The following is a 16896-nucleotide window of genomic DNA, read 5'->3' as shown; positions in this document are numbered from 1 at the left end:
AGAACATAAAAATTAATTATTTAAATAACTTCATTGCTCGTTGATGAAATATCTTTTTGTTTATATTTTACTCTGATGAAACCACAACAAAAAAAGACAAAAGTTACGAAAATTTGAAAAGTTACAGAGTCTTACGTTAAAAATTAATTGTGAGCATTTTTATGGGTTGTTAATTAACCGCTGTAACTTTTTAAATTTCAAATTTTCGTGCTCGCGGCATAAGACTTTTTTGTAGAGGTTAAAATTGTCTACAAAAAACGTCTTATGACGCGAATTCGTAAATTCAAAATTTTAAAAGTTATGGGTCTTTAAACTGAAAAATAAAGAAAACTAAATTTTACGTAATTTTTTTGAGTGTATGATAAAACCCTGAAAATTTTTAAATGTTTCCACTTTTATATATGTTAAAACAAAATTTTATATTTTTTTAAAAATCAAATTTAAATTCAAAAATTTAATTTAAGTTATCTGTCGTAGCTTCAAGTTTGTTACTTTTTTTTTACTACATAATAATAATAATTATTACTTACCCAATTCCCTTGGCATGCTCTAACTGCAGTAGCATAGATGCCAATAAATAAAATAATTGATAACAACAAAGTAAATTTGGTCATTTTAGTTTTTTTTTTCTGAAAAAATGATAAGAAATACTCAAATCAAATGTTCCACAACTAAAATGATTAAAAAATTCTATGATATCTTTAATCTCAACTAAAACAATTTATGATGTAAAAGCAAAACCAATAATTTATAGTTGAATTTTTCATAAAAAATCGGTCTATCGGTTGACCCTGCGGGCCAGCCCTAAAAACTTTCCGCTATTTTCGAGCTCCTTGAGCTCAAAAACATTGCTACACGGAAAATAAAAAATAGTAGTGGCAACTCTCTGAGATAGTACTGAGTACTTTCTGTAAAAAAAAAATTTCAGAAAGCACTGTATACTATCTAGACTGTATCCACTACTCTCTGGATAGTACTGAGTACTTTCCCAGACAGAAACCACCAATATCTCATATAGTACACTCTTAGACAGTAGCCAGTGGCATCTGTAAAGTAACGAGTACTTTGCAGGAAAGTATAGGCACGTTCCTAAGATATTACAAGATACTATCTGCAGATAGCACGTGTGTCGATCTGTAGATGGCAGTGGTTACTGCGCAAGACAGGACTGTATACTGTCTGAGATAGTAACCAGTACTTTCTCAAATAGTTTTCAGGAATATCCAAGACAGTAAAAGTGAATAACGATTTTGAATTTTATTATTTCATTAAATTAACCCGAATCAAAAGCAATTAACTTTAATTCAGGGAATCAAGTCGTAATAGCTAATAATACCAATAACCAATGAAAAACTAATTGTGTCGAACAATTTTTTTTTCACGTTCAATTTTATGAAAAGGTATTAATGATAAATTAACTAAATGAATGCAGTTTTTTTTTGTAACGCAAATTTTTTTATATTGTTTTAATTTTCAAAGATTTATTCAGCTATTTTTTTTTATTTTCTACAGGTGAATTGTCTTTTCGAAAAAGTATACTTTATTATAGTTTTCTTATTAATTACAAGTTTTGTAATTTAGATTGAAAAATTGTCAGATTTAAAATTTTTCTTTTTCGAAAAGAAAATTCACCTGTAGAAAATACAAAAAAAATCGCTGAATAAATCTTTGAAAATTAAAACAATATAAAATAATTTGCGTTACAAAAAAAAACTGCATTTATTTAGTTAATTTATTATTAATACCTTTTCATAAAATTGAACGTGAAAAAAAAATTGTTCGACACAATTACACGGAAAAAAATTAATCGTGAAAAACGGTTCAAATATTTGACGGCCGTCCTCTTTTTCCATTTACAGTAACGGTATTCACATTTCGTGTCATTTTATTATTAATAGTAATCGATCCACTATCGCCATTAATAGTAAAGGTATTTCGATTACCACTATTATTATTAATAACAATCCTTTTACTATTACCTTGGATAGTAAAAGTATTTACATTGTTAGTATTATTATCAATAGTAATTGTACCACTACTCGTATGAATAGTGACGGTGTTCTTATTTTTATTTCCATTAGTAATAGACATTCCTGCATCATTATTAGAAATAGTTAATGTTCTCACTTCATTTGCAACATTATTAATTATTATTTTTTGGCGATTATTATCAGCAACACTTCTTATCTTATTATTTTTAACTGTTCCGGCATTGGATAAATCTACGGGACACAAACAATCTTCGATTTCTTCCGCTGAATTATTATCAACTGAATATGCCTTCAAAAAATTAAAAAGTTTTTTTATTATCCAATTACGCCAGAATTTCACTCGCAAAATAAGAAACAGGTAAAATAACAATTTTATGTAGTAGCGTGACGCTTTGAAAAAGTGTCAAAAGTCTATAAAAATAACAGTTTCAAGTTTGTACTCGGGAAAAAATTTTATGCAATCAGATAGAATCATATAAAATTTTATATAATTATTTTTTATCGAATTCTATCTAATGACAACTTCTGAGTCCATGTCATGGCGTCTGAGTGCATGAATTTTGAAAAATTTTGTATAATAATTCAGTTACTAAATAATCGCTGGGATAAGAAGATTTCATAAAAATTCATGATCAAAATAAACATACATGCAAGATTCAGTATCAAAATAAATATACAATTGAACCGCATGCTCACGTGCGTAGTTTGGCTCAGTGGTAAGCAGCTCAGACTTCAAACCCAAACGACCCAGGATTGAGCCCAGGCGCCGCGATTTTTTCATCGATAAAGACGACCAATTACTGTCACCGTAAAACTAATCTCAGTCAACATATTTACTCTGTATAATTTTATAAAATTATATCGTGTTAAAGTTAAGATATAATTATATGAATTTTTTTTTTCACGGGAATTTAATTAAATGCAATTCTCAAGAATTAATTTTTAAATTTAAAATGGACTCTTTTTTAGTATTTTAGGAAAATCCTAACATTCTTTTTGGAAACTGTCATTTTTTCAGTCGTTAGTTAGAAGCAATGATCTGTTATTTTTTCTGTTTTTATTTTTTTTGTAAGACATGTTAACAATATTTTTTATTTGAATTATTCAATTAATTACCTGTATTTTGGCGAACGACATTACGACCACGACAATCCATAAATTTTTTAGACACATTTTTAAAAATTTATAATTATGAGACCGGAGGTATAGTTTACAGTAGATATGTTGTTAATCGTTCCGCAAACTGTCTATAGTAGTGACCAATATTTATATTCGTTGATATCAATTACAGTTAAGAGAATATATGAAATATTTTCCCAAAACTTATCACTGAGCTAAGCCATAATTAAGAGATATGATATCTCAATAACTGATAGTGACAACACCTCAAGTAAATTTACAATGAAAAAAACAACGATTTTTTCCCCTTAATTGTACGCATATTCTCGTCACATGATCGAGGTCACCTCAGTTGCCTCAGTCGTTACACGCGCCAACATATAACTTATACTTTTAATGTAGAACTTCTGAATTTGAGACAGTTTCGAACGTCTAGTTAAACTTTGTTCTAACTCGCGAGTTAGTTAGTCAATTAATTGATTGTTCCGCTTAAGAAAAAAAAAGAAATAGATTCTTATAACTGAATTAGGGTGGTCCTTATTTTGGACATTTTCGAATTTTTATGCTCCCAGAGGCTTATGTGGTTCGAAATAAATAAAAAAAAATATCCTCAAAGTTTCAGGTCTCTATCTTAATTTTAACCCGTGCCGGACATCGATGTAAGTTTCCCATTTAAATAACACGGGGTTTTTGGCATTGAAATGTCAGATTGACAAGAAAATGTCAGAAAACAGAGGAAATCAAAAATGCAAAGTTGAACAATTGTCCGATTTGGCGTGGAATGCCCCATATCCCTTATAGGAACAAACAATAGGCCCAAGCTTGGCCGAGGCTTGGCGCAAGACTTATTAACTCTGGGGAAAGCTTGAAATCCAAGCTTGGCCCAAGTCTGTCTAAGCATCGAAATGATAACACCCAGCCAAGCTTGATTGACAGTGTTGTGCCAAGACTGCATCTTAGTATTGGCCCAATAACCAATGCCAGTATTGTGCCAAGACTGTTGCTAAATAAGCACCTATGCTTATTAAAAATAAATTTAAAAAAAAAAAAAATATTAGTAGACATGTGCGTGATGGTAACATATGGAAATAAATTTGTACACAGAGAAATCAGGTGGATCGATGAAACTAATTTTTTTTTTGCATTTGCTGGGTCTCGAACCTGGTCCTTCATGACTGCTAGGCAAGCGTCTTATCCACTAGGCTGTTACGCTATTCACAGAAGCCAGGGGTTTTTAGGTACCATTTGTTATTTAGACTGGTAAACCAAGGCTTGTCACTTGTATAATGACTGAACCTTGTCCCAAGACTGGCAAACGAATGCTTGTCACTTGAGTATTGGCTGAACCTTGTCCCAAGACTGGCAAACCAAGGCTTGTCACTTGAGTATTGACTGAACCTTGGCCCATGACTGGCAAACCAAGACTCGTCACTTGAACGTTGGTCGGATCTCGGACCAACCTTGGAAGGCCGAGCCTCGGTAGCCCAGTATTGTACCAAGACTGGCCCCGTTGTCAATATTTTTTTTCCTACAAGGTTATAGATGCAACGATAATTGAATTTTTTTTATAAACGAGCCTAAAATTCCATACGTTAGGTTTTTTGAGTGTAAGTGTACTGATATTAAATTAAAGAGTTTCCGGTCAAAGTTTGTTGTTTGTCGCTAAGTTAGAAAATGATGGTATTTTTTTCTTATTGATTAATTAAAGTTCATAACTGACGTAAGCGAAAAACCATTAATTCAAAATTATTGATCTGCTGATTCGCTTTACCAGGCCATAAAAATGTATCTATTGATAGACGACAATAGAATAATTTATATGCGTTTTTGGCATTTCAAAGCTACAAAAGAATATTAGTTTTTATTCACCCTAGAGGTATTACTAACGTGACAAAAGAAGATTAATATAAAATATATGTTAATAATCCATTTTCTAACGTAAAACATTAATATACGGCTGTATCTAATTAATTTGAGTGCTTTCGTGTCACTCTAATGATTCTTTTCTACATTCCGATCATTATATTCAAAAATAATTATTTTTATTTTTCTCTTGAATGCCCATCTCATGAGGTCACTTGTGATCAATGAGATTTTTTTAACTTACAAGTAAGTCTCTAAGATAAAAAGTAAACGCAAAAGACGTGATCATCGATAGCTAGGCCAATAATAAAATCTATGAGCAGCAGGTGGCTACCGGCCGTTGGTGAATTTAACAAGTGAAGTAAGCAACTTGTGAGGGAAACGTGAGTTTCAAAATTTCGACTAATTTTATAGCAATTGGAAAACTAAAAATTTGGATACACGATTTGATGACTCAAAAATAAAGTCCTATTTGTAGACAGCAGGTTTATGAACTTCTTTATTTTTGTATGTAATTTTTTTATGTCGTTTTAATCAATAACTGTTTTTAGTTTGACAGTATTTTAAACTACGAAATTCTTCATTAATCACCGTTTTGTTAGGGGAAGGGAGTAGGGTAGGCAAAACGGGGTACCCCCAAAATTTGATAAAAAAAAATTTTATATTTTAAATGGTTTTTAAACATTCCAAAATCACTTCTGTAAATATAATTAAGCGTTACTTTGAATTTTTTTTGATAAACTTTTTCAAAAATCAATTGTCAGTTGAAAAATATTAATGACGTTTGTTTTATGATAAACACTATTAAAAATTTTTTTTCTTCTTTTGTATCCAATAAACATGTTAAATATAATTTTTCTTCATGTAAATTACTTACAAAAAAATTCAACTTAATCAAATTCGTTTAAAATCCAAAAAATTTTTTTTTTTACCTTTTTTAGGGGGTACCCCACTTTGCCCGCAGAAATGAAAAATTTTTTTTTTCAACGGTAACTGAAAATTTCTTCTATTTACTTTGAATATCATTAAAAAAAAAAAGATTTAGCGTATTTGAGTCCTCGAAAACTTGGTATTTCCTTAAGTACCCCCTTTTGCCACTCCCTCCCCTACAAACTGAATACTTGTTGTTATAGTTATATGAATAACAAGATATTGTCGATTGCAATGCAGAGGCAGTTAGTGCTGATGCTCATACTACCTTTTTTTGACTACTGTGCTATGACCTTCTGTGACATGCCGGATACACTGAATAGTCAATTACAAAGAGTATTTAACTCGTACACCGGAAAAAAATAATCGCTACCTGCGAGCGATTATTTTCTTTAGCAGCTAGCGATTAAAAATCGCTTGCTGGAAGGGATTTTTTCGCTAGCCGCTAGCGTTTTTATCTTACACTCAAGAAAATAATGTGAAATTTAATTTTCCTGATTTTTCAGTTTGAAGACCCATAACTTTTCAAATTTTGAATTTACGAATTCGAGGCATAGGGACTCATTTGTAGACAATTCAAAGCTCTACAAAAAAGTCTTATGACGCGAGCTCGAAAATTTGAAATTTAAAAAGTTACAGCGGTGTATTAAAAACCCACAAAAATGCTTAAAGTAATTTTTAATGTAAGCTCCGTAACTTTTTAAGTTCTCGTAGCTCTTGTCTTTTTTTGTTGTGGCTTTATCAGAGTAAAATAAAGACAAAAAGATATTTTATCAACAAGTAATGAAATTGATCAAATAATTAATTTTTATGTTCTCATTAGTGTCATCCTTTGAAAGGCTATGAGTGCGGTTGTGAAGATTTCGGTTGTAGTTCATCCGTTCGTCAAGGCGTTTGCATACTCAAATCGCAAGTAAATAAGTTTGGTTAAATAAATTACTGTTTGAAAAATTCTAAAGTCAAATCTTTACACCTCGTATCTTAAACTCGATCGCACTCGATAGATAAACTACTATAATTACCTATTAAATAAGAAATGTCACTTTTGTTAAACTGTCATTTTTTGTCACTTATTAAATAAAATATTTTGAAACAAAATAATAATTATTTTTATTTCCTCTGATGTTTTTCATAAGGTAATGACTGATTTGAAGATGATAAATTAATCATTGATAATTATATTCTACTTTTTTCGCTGATTTGGATTGCAAATAGACTTTAATCATAAAAAACTGTTCCCCATATTTATAACTACAATATGTAACTGTTGAAAAATGTTTTTTGAATTTTTCTATAAGTAAGTAAATCATTAATTTTTGGAACACTAAAAAATTATTTTGTATATTTGAAATAAACTACAACGACTTCTGAAACTTCAACAATAAAACAACTTTTCTTCATAGCACCCTTTATTAATTCAAAAACTATTTACTTTTTCAATAAATTTTCTTTTTGAATTAAAGCAGTATATTTTTAAGTCAAAACTTAAACATACTTGTGTTGTAGAAATGACGTTTTGAATCAAAACATCCAATATTACGGTAAAATTTACTAATCGATATATGCCGTTTTTATAAAAATTCTCTTAATAACCCAAAATAATTATCTTCGAATCTTACGAGATTCCTAAAAGTCACAAGTTCAAGAATTATTGTGAAGGATTATGTAACGTAATTAATGTTTTTGAAGTATTGAGTTGGAGATCAATGTAACGATTGTGCAACTTCGATAAAATAAGTATCAACACTATGACTATAAATATCGCGATTATTCATAATAAATTTATTAATCAATTATCTGTCTTACCAGCAAGTACTCGCATCGTTAATTCATACCAAAGTAAATAATTTTTAAATATAATTTTGATAAATTGTAATTTCATTTATTCAAAAATTTCACTTTCAAATACTTTCAATCTTCATAATTTATTCAAAAATCGCTATCATATTTTTCTATTAGAAACTTTATTTTACAAATTAATATACAAACACATTTTTGTTGTACCAAATATCGAATACTGTATCCTTTAAAAATAATTGACGAAAATTTTTACTAATTCAGGCATCGGCTTATATTGTCACTACTAATTAAGCTCTCCGAGCTCAAAAAAACTGTTAAACCGACTAAACACCCATTTCACTGAAAAAAAATAATTTTTGTCCGATGATATCTTCGGAACGAATAAACCGATTCAAGCTTCTTTGGTCGCAATCGAAAAATCTCACCAAGAACAGATTACATTTTGAGGCAAATCGGGCAAGTGGTTTATAAATCAAACGCGAACTACCGAACAAAAAAAATTTTTTTAATTTTTTTATTTTTCGTATAACTTGTAAATTACATGACCGATCAACTCCAAAATCTAATCAATTTAAAGTCGGTGAGCCCTTTGGATTGCCACCACGAACGTTCAAATCGGTTGATTCGTTCCAATGATATCGTCGGACAAAAAAAGTTTACACACACACACACAAACGCGCGCGCGCGTGCACACTCATACACACGGATGTCCATTCGGAAATAGTCTGAATAGGTTCCTAGGACCTCAAAACGTCGACATCTGATGAAAACTCGTTTTTCGAAAATCGAACCGATACCAATGTCGTCCCTTTTTTTTTTAAATTTGCAATTTTTATAGAGGGAAGTTAAAAATATCTAAGTGTGATTTTCCAGAATCTATGTTATTAAACATTTAAACCATTTTAAATTTATTTACTAACTTTTTTTGAATCATAGTTAGAGTATTTCTCCCTTAGTTCATGTTCACTATAATATATTTTGTAGTTATTAAATAATTTTATGGAAAATTAAACTATAAACTATTGGTGTTGCTTTTAGATTATAAATTATTTTAATTGGGAGTAAAAAAATTATTAAATTTTTAAATAATTAAATCATTTGGAGTGAAATATTTAATTTGAGTATTTCTTAATATTATTTCAGAAAAAACTAAAATGGCCAATTTTACTTTATTGTTATCAATTATTTTATTTATTGGCTTCTATACTAGTGTAGTTGAAGCATGTCCCGGAAAGTGGGTAAGTAAAAATTATTATGCAGTAAAAAAAAAAGTAACAAACTTTAAGCTACGACAGATAATTTAAATTTAATTGTTAAGTTTAAATTTGATTGTTGAACAAAAATTAAATTATTTTCTAACATATTTACAAATGAAATCATAGAAAAAGTTCCAGGGTTTTGATTTAACAATCGAGAAAATAACGTGAATTTTTTTTTTCCGATTTTTTAGTTTAAAGACCCATAACTTTTAAAATTTTGAATTTACGATTGCGCGTCAAAGGGACTTTTTTGTCGACGATTTAAACCTCTACAAAAAAGTCCAATGGCGCGAGCACGCAAATTCGAAATTTAAAAAATTACAGCGGTTTATTAAAATCCCGTAAGAATACTAAAAGTTAATTTTTAATGTAAAGCTTTGCAACTTTTTGATTTTCGTAGTTGTTGACTTCTTTTGAGTTTTATCAGAGTAAAATAGGAAAGAAAAATGATATTTTATCAACGAGTCATAAAATTAATCAAATAATTAATTTTTGTTTTCATTAGTGTCATCCTTGGAAAGGCTATGGCTGCTGTGACAGTTACGTTTGTAGTTCATATTTTTTTCAAGGCAATTGCCGAACCGGCTTGGAAGATCTCATAGATAAAATTGGTTAAAATCAATCAAATAATGTTTGGAAAATTCGAAAGTGCAAACCTTCAACGCTCAAGTTTTATATTGAATAATCAGTGTACTATTATTAATTGTCAAACTATGTATCCCTTCCCTGATTGAGAAAGATGATTCTAAATGATTTAATTCCAATGTTAAATGGCCATAAGAGACATGATTTAAAAATTATTTTAATTATTCTAAATTATTCGAGTTCGAATCTTTCTAAATCATTTCAAAACAGCTTTCTTATAATCAGAAATATGAAAAATCTAAAATAAACTCTATTGGTTTAATTAACTAAAAAAATTGTCTTAAGTTATGAACTTGAACTAATCAAAGAGAAAAAAATTCCAGCATAGAAGAAACTATAGTTTACTGCATGGAATGTTTTAATGTTTTTCGAATATAACCTCTAAATTTTCTCTAAAAAAAATTCCCAAAAATCATCGTTTTTTCAAGAACAAATTCAATACCGAATTTTAGTAATAAATCAATGTACTGAAGAAGTCTGCCTGAAATTCAGAGAATTTCAATTGAATTAAAGTAGTCGTATAATATCCTAATTTCAATAATTCTGAACCTGATCCAAAAATCATGTCACAATAGTTGAATTCAATAATACTCAAAAAACTAATAAATATACACTGAGAAAAAAATTTTCTTCTGACAACTAAATTTTAGTTGTGACAACAAAATGATTTGATTGCTCATTGCCAATCATATATTTAGTTTTTTTAATTAAATACTCTATAATCCACCAACAAAACGAATCATTAGAAACTACAAAATATTTAGTAAAGAAAATTATGCGTTAAGTAGCAAGCATAAAATCAAATTGATTATCTGTAGAGCTTATAAAGTAGTCATTATGAAATATATTAGTAAGCCTTAGAGAATGAGTTATTAATAACAATTAAATATTATTTTAGAATAACAGAATATTTATTTAACAATTAAATAAATGCATATTTAGAAAAATAATTTATTTCTTTGACACATACTTTTTTTTTTGGTACTATGACAAAAATTATTCAGGGAAACATTAATATCAAACATTCATGTCATAGTGTCCCTAGCGGATCCGAATTACGGTAAATACAGTGATTTACCGTAATTTACGGTACCTAGCAGAATTACCGTAAATTACGGTAATTTACCGTAAATTACGGTAATTTACCGTAAATTACGCTAATCTACGGTAAATTACGGTGATCTACGACAAATTACGGTAAACTGCCGTAATTTACGGTAATTCTTCTAGGCGCCGTACAATTACGGTATATTACGGCAATTTACCGTAATTTGCCGTAGATTACTGTAATTTACCGTAGATTATCGTAATTTACGGTAAATCACCGTACTGTACACAGTAAAAAATATTGTGTTAAAATCAACACAATCTGTGTGTTAGAAACGGTCCACACAATTTTTGTGTTATTTTTCAACACAGACTATTTGTGTTGAATTTTAACACAAAATTTGTGTTAAAATTTCAACACTTTTTTTGTGTTGATGTTAAAGTAACACTTAATAAATGTTGATAATATCGATTTTTATACTAAGTAACACTTTTAAAGTGTTGAAGAGTAAATCGATTAAAAATTTTAAAGTAACACAAAGAATTGTGTTGATTTGACACAAAATAATCAACACAAAAATTTTAACACGGACCGTTTTTAACACAGATACACAATATTTTTTACTGTGTATTTACCGTAATTCGGATCCGCTAGGGGTAATACAGGATACCTCTGTATGACTGTCAATAAGGGGTTATCGTCACTCTGCTAACTTACAGCGGGTAACCGGTCTTATAAATGCTTCAAGTGGGGAATATAATAATTCTGAAATAAGTTTCTTACCAGAGACACTACAAGTGGTGGGCGCGATCTAGTGGCGAGCACCGAACTACTCCCGCTGCTGCTGCCTAGCACCATAACTTTTTAAATTAATAATCATTAGGTTCAAATATATATTTAAAGTAAATCATTTATTAATTATCAATAAATCTTATTTGGCTCAAATACATAATTCTATCAGTGTACTTTATTCTGTAAGGAAAAATCTGAATAAATTCATAGGTCTTCTAACTATGCGATAGAGTTGTTGCCAACCTCGAAAATCCTTTTTTCAATAAATATTTTCATTAAAATTCGGAGGCATGAAAGCTGTTTACAGTAGAATAGTTGAAAATTCATGGACACAAACGATCCATGTTCAATCGATTAGGGTTCAATGTTAAAGTAAAGATCAAAATAACAATCGTGCAAACTCGAAAAAAAAAATTTTCAAATGGAAATTTTCAATGTTGAAATAAAATTAACTCCAATCGACGTACTTCGTTTTCTTAAAAATTCTCTCGACAGAAGATAATTCTTTTCGAATCACGATAACCTTTTGTTTAGCATACATGGCTTTATAGATAATTTACTTAATTGTTGTCATTATTAATAGATAGTTTAAGCTTGCATCAACTATAGCTATGGACTTTATACCATTTAAATATAGTGGAAACCTAAACATGCAAACCTCTCAATAAGACAATTTAAAGATAAATTGAGAAAAATATAGATAGCCCGAACTGGGAATCGAACCCAGGCGAATTCGGTATCGCGCCGAGTGCTCTACCAGTTGAGCTATTCGGCACTATACTATATTCCATTCATTTTGATCTATAACTTATTGAGCCACACCTATGAAAATCCATCGTTTTTTTTCCTTAAGCGGGACAATCAAGTACCAGGTATGTTTTGGATATTTTTTCGGTATAACAGGGGTTCGCACTTATCTCTCTGTTACACCCAAGTCCACGAACGGTACTATCTTTGTTGCACTTGTGAAGTAAATGGAAACTTTGGCCGAGTTATTTTCTTAAACAAACGAATATTATCAAATAATTGAAGCGCACTTCGCTAGATTAGACAGTAGTGCATCAAATGTACAGTCTATATTTTCGATTTAGAGATTTTGTTTGCGAAAAAAACTCAGTCAATAGTATATTACATACCTAGGCCAGTAAAATAAGAAAAGTCTCAGAGCACATGTAATTATTGGCCGAGGCGAAGCCGAGGCTGACAAACATGTGGTCTGAGGTAGGGATGCGCGATATTCATCGATGTTTCGACTATCGATATTTTTTTAAGTAAACATCGATGTTTTTCATCGATATTTTTTCAAGTCAAAACATCGATAGTCGATGGAAAATAATGGACCATCGATATCGGCAAGTCAGAAGCTTATTTGGCGGCAAATTTGAAAATTAATAAAATGTAAAAAAGTCTTGTAATTGATATATTTTTATTTGATTTTTTTTTTAATAAAGAATTAAATGCATTGAAATATTAATTTATTGGGATAAAATCAACCCCGTCAAGACTTCGATATAGACCTTCTAACCGGCATTCGGCAGAGGATACTGCCCCGTAGATATTAACTCCAAAATAAAATTATAAGCTGGAGAATCATCTAGGAAAAAAAATTTTTTTATAAAAATCGTTTTCGAACATTACTGATTCAAATTATCAGACTGAAATCGGCAGACATCTACTTATTTTTTTATTTTATTTTAAAAATAAATTTGTACTAAAAAATATTTTTCAAAAATTGCATTTATATTATTTAAAAATTTTCCCATATGTAATTATTTTCCTAGTTTTCTGTATAATTATTTTTTTTTATCTCGGCTACCCTCAATATCATCCATTTTTAACAATAATAATTTCAAATTAAAAATACTAGTTTCGATTTTTCTCTTTTCATCGGTTGTATCAATAATTTTTCAAATTTTCGCGCTTATTCTTACCATCGATATTAACAATCGATGTTCCGATATTTTTTTTAGAAACATCGATGGTCCGATGGTAAGAAAGTGAAACAATCGATAGTCCGATGTCGATATTTTTTACCAATATCGCCCATCCCTAGTCTGAGGCTTTCTTTTTTACTGGCCAAGGTGCGTATACTATTTTTCTGCTCGACGAAGCCGGAAAGTTGCAACTTCGTTCAGGGCAGCGGCCCGAAAGTTGCCACTTTCCGGCCGGAGGGCAGAAAAAATATTTGATAACCCCAGATAAGCGAACTCGCTATATAAGAGAGCGATCCCCACTCAATAAATAAAATTACACTGGAAAATTTCCGATAATTACGTCACACTAGATTTCTAAAAGTCACGAGTTCAAGTAATTTATATGTTTGAAGTATTGAGTTAGAGATCAATGTAACGATTGTGCAAATTTGATAAAATAATCAACAACATTATGAATATAAATATCGCGATTATTCACAATAAATTAAATACTCAGTTATCTGCTGACTTGCAAATACTCGTATCATTAGTTCATACATAGGTAAATAATTTTTAATTATAATTTTGATAAATTGTAATTCTTCTACTCTATGAATTATTTTGATTAAGAGTAAAAATATCATTATATTTTTAAATAATCTTCGCAGTTTAAATGTGATATTTAATTTAAGTATTTCTTAATATTTTTTCAGAAAAAAAACTAAAATGACCAAATTTACTTTGTTGTTATCAATTATTTTATTTATTGGCTTCTATGCTAGTGCAGTTGAAGCAAATTGCGATGGGAATTGGGTAAGTAATAATTATTATGTAGTAAAAAAAAAAAGTAACAAACTTTAAGCCACAACAGATAATTTCAATTTAATTGTTGAATTAAAATTTAATTGTTGAACAAAAATTGAATTTTTTTAACATATTTACAAATGGAATCATCGAAAAAGTGGCAGGATTTTATCTAACAGTCTAGAAAATAACGTGAAATTAAGTTTTCTTGATTTTTCAGTTTGAAGACCTGCAAATTTTCAAATTTCGAATTTACGAATTCGCGTCTTTGGACGTTATTTGTAGGCAATTTCAACCTCTACAAAAAAGTCTCATGACACGAGCACGTAAATTAAAATTTTGAAAATTACAGCGGCTTATTAAAAACCCATAAAAAAGCTCAAAATTAATTTGTAGTGTAAAGCTTGGTAATTTTTCAAATTTTCGTAGAACTGATTTTTTTAATTGTGGTTTAATCAGGGTAAAATTAAAACAAAAAGATATTTTATCAATAAGCAATAAAATTATTAAAATAATTAATTATTGTTTTCTCAATAGTGTCATCCTTCAGAAGGCTATCGTTGCGGTTGTGCCGATTACTATTGTAGTTCAACCTTTAGTCAAGGCACTTGCAAGAAACACGTAATTCAAGCTCATATGATTCCGTTCGGTAAATAAAATAAAATATTGTTGAAAAATCCGAAAGTTCAAACCTGCAACACTCGTTTTTTATATTAAATTATCAATTTACTATTATTAATTGTCAAACTATGTACTCCTTCCCCGATTGAAGAAAATAAATTGAAATTATTTTCAATGTTAAATCTCCATAAGAGAAATGATTTAAGAATCATTTGAGATATTTTATCTAATTCGAATTCAAATCATTTTAAGTCATTTCAAATCAGCTTCGCTAATCAGAATTATAAAAAAGCTAAAATAAATGGTACCAGTTTAGTGGAAAAAACATTTTTGTAATCGAAGTTTATTATTTTAACAACTCCAAATAATTATATACTTTTGTTTAATATTCATTTCTTTACCGTATTTTTTCCTTTTCCACTGAATGTATATAAAAAAATAGTATATCGTGTAGCAAGAGATGAAACAAAACCATTTCAGACCAGGGTAAAGCTGGCTGACATCGCCCGCTGTCTGAAATCGTGTTCCATCCTGAGTTACACACAATATCGGTGTCAGCAGTCAGTACACTGTAAAAAATTGGGAGTGAATCCGGATTTAATTCCAATCCGAATTCACTCCACCACTCGGAGTTCCTGAGTTTTAAAAATCCAGTGCTGCCAATCTCCGGGTAATTACCCGTTTTTTGGGTAGTGCTTGTTTTCCACTGGTTATCATTATACTATAAACTTGTTCCGTGCTACACTGAACTATTTTACATATATAACTTGTCGTTCAGTGTCTTGACTCATAAGTCAACCACCATAACTCAAGGTATACGCCTACTTGCATGATTTTTGTAGTTTCGTCCTGAGTACGTTAACGGACTCGTCAGTAAGGCTATGTTAACGCACTCTTGCCTTAGACTACATCTCTTACTAGTACGCGCTGGCGTAAAACCGAGGTTCCGGGCTTCAGCCAGATACTATACTAGCCAAGGGAGGCTGATACCGTCCAAACTACTTGCAACAAAGTGTGAGGTGAGCTGTTGTACACCGTTGAAGTATTAAAAAACAGAAATTTGCCAACTTTCACTATTAAAAGAATTCAAAAATTCTTGTAACTCTTAGGTAGGCCTTTCTATCGCCACCGTCCTTCAATCAACACTGCAATTTTTTTATAACATATTGGGGGTACTCCGTTTTGCCCCCCCCCCTCCAGTACGCACCCTGAAACACATAAGAAACCACCTTTTTCCATGCCCCGTTAAAAAAAAAAATTATTGGTGATTGTTGACAGCATGACATTACGAAAATTTACCAAATTTTGAGTTTAGACGAACTTGGGGCAAATCGAGGGGCCTCGCTAAGCGATATCGTGGTTTCACGCAATAGTACGCACCCTAAAACACATGATAAATTACCACTTTTTATGCCCCGTTCGGAAAAAAAATTATTGGTAATGGTTGACAGCATGACATCACGAAAATTTGTTGATTTTTGAGTTTAGACGATTTTGGAGCAAATCGAGGGGAGATATTTAATACAGAATTCGAGAAATGAATCAATGTACTGAAGAAGTCTGCCTGCAATTCAGAGAATTGTGATTGACTCAAAGTAGTCATATAATATCCTAATTTCAAGGATTTGGAACCCGATACTATCGAAAAATAATCGATACATAGAAAACGATAAGTAAAAAAAATTCAAATAATCTTGACTATGTTCACTCTTGAAATAAATGTATATTTAAAAAAAAAAATAAGTAATATGGCTGCTCAAAGGGTAGAAATTGTCGTGTTATGCCTATCTAAAAATATTAATTATTATTAAGCCATAAGATATTTAGCTGCCCTTTTCAAAAGGGGTCTTCGCATTAATTATACGAAGATATTAAAAAAAAAATTAAGTTGGAAAATTGTATTTTTCGAAAGTTATAGTGTTTACTAGCCCATGACTCCTGGGGAATTTAACGCGATAAGTCACTAAAAACAGATATTTTATAGAAAAAACGTAATTAGTCGACTTAGAAATGTAAAAAAATCTGTTGTTTAATCATTTTTCTTTGTATCAATATATTTTTTTTGTATCATTTAAGTGTATTTATAAATTTAGAAACAATTTAATATGACG

The 16896-nt window shown here is 30.1% G+C and overlaps 3 long non-coding RNA genes across 3 annotated transcripts in view; 2 read left to right on the top strand and 1 right to left on the bottom strand.

Annotated features, from left to right (window-relative positions):
* Window positions 1-16896, bottom strand: part of LOC130677854 (uncharacterized) — a 72525-nt gene that overhangs the window by 270 nt on the left and 55359 nt on the right. Inside the window, exon 2 of the long non-coding RNA XR_008991724.1 lies at window positions 531-629. This is a non-coding gene — a long non-coding RNA (uncharacterized LOC130677854). The remainder of the gene's footprint in view (window positions 1-530; window positions 630-16896) is intronic.
* LOC130677836 (uncharacterized) lies at window positions 7677-9882 on the top strand. Its single transcript, XR_008991717.1, has 3 exons — window positions 7677-7742; window positions 8847-8941; window positions 9468-9882. It is a non-coding gene; the product is annotated as an uncharacterized LOC130677836 (long non-coding RNA).
* Window positions 13780-14982, top strand: LOC130677831 (uncharacterized). Its single transcript, XR_008991716.1, has 3 exons — window positions 13780-13922; window positions 14074-14173; window positions 14702-14982. It is a non-coding gene; the product is annotated as an uncharacterized LOC130677831 (long non-coding RNA).

Source organism: Microplitis mediator, chromosome 1 (assembly GCF_029852145.1).
Source record: "Microplitis mediator isolate UGA2020A chromosome 1, iyMicMedi2.1, whole genome shotgun sequence".
Lineage (NCBI taxonomy): Eukaryota > Metazoa > Arthropoda > Insecta > Hymenoptera > Braconidae > Microplitis > Microplitis mediator.
This window is presented reverse-complemented; position numbering and strand designations above follow the sequence as displayed.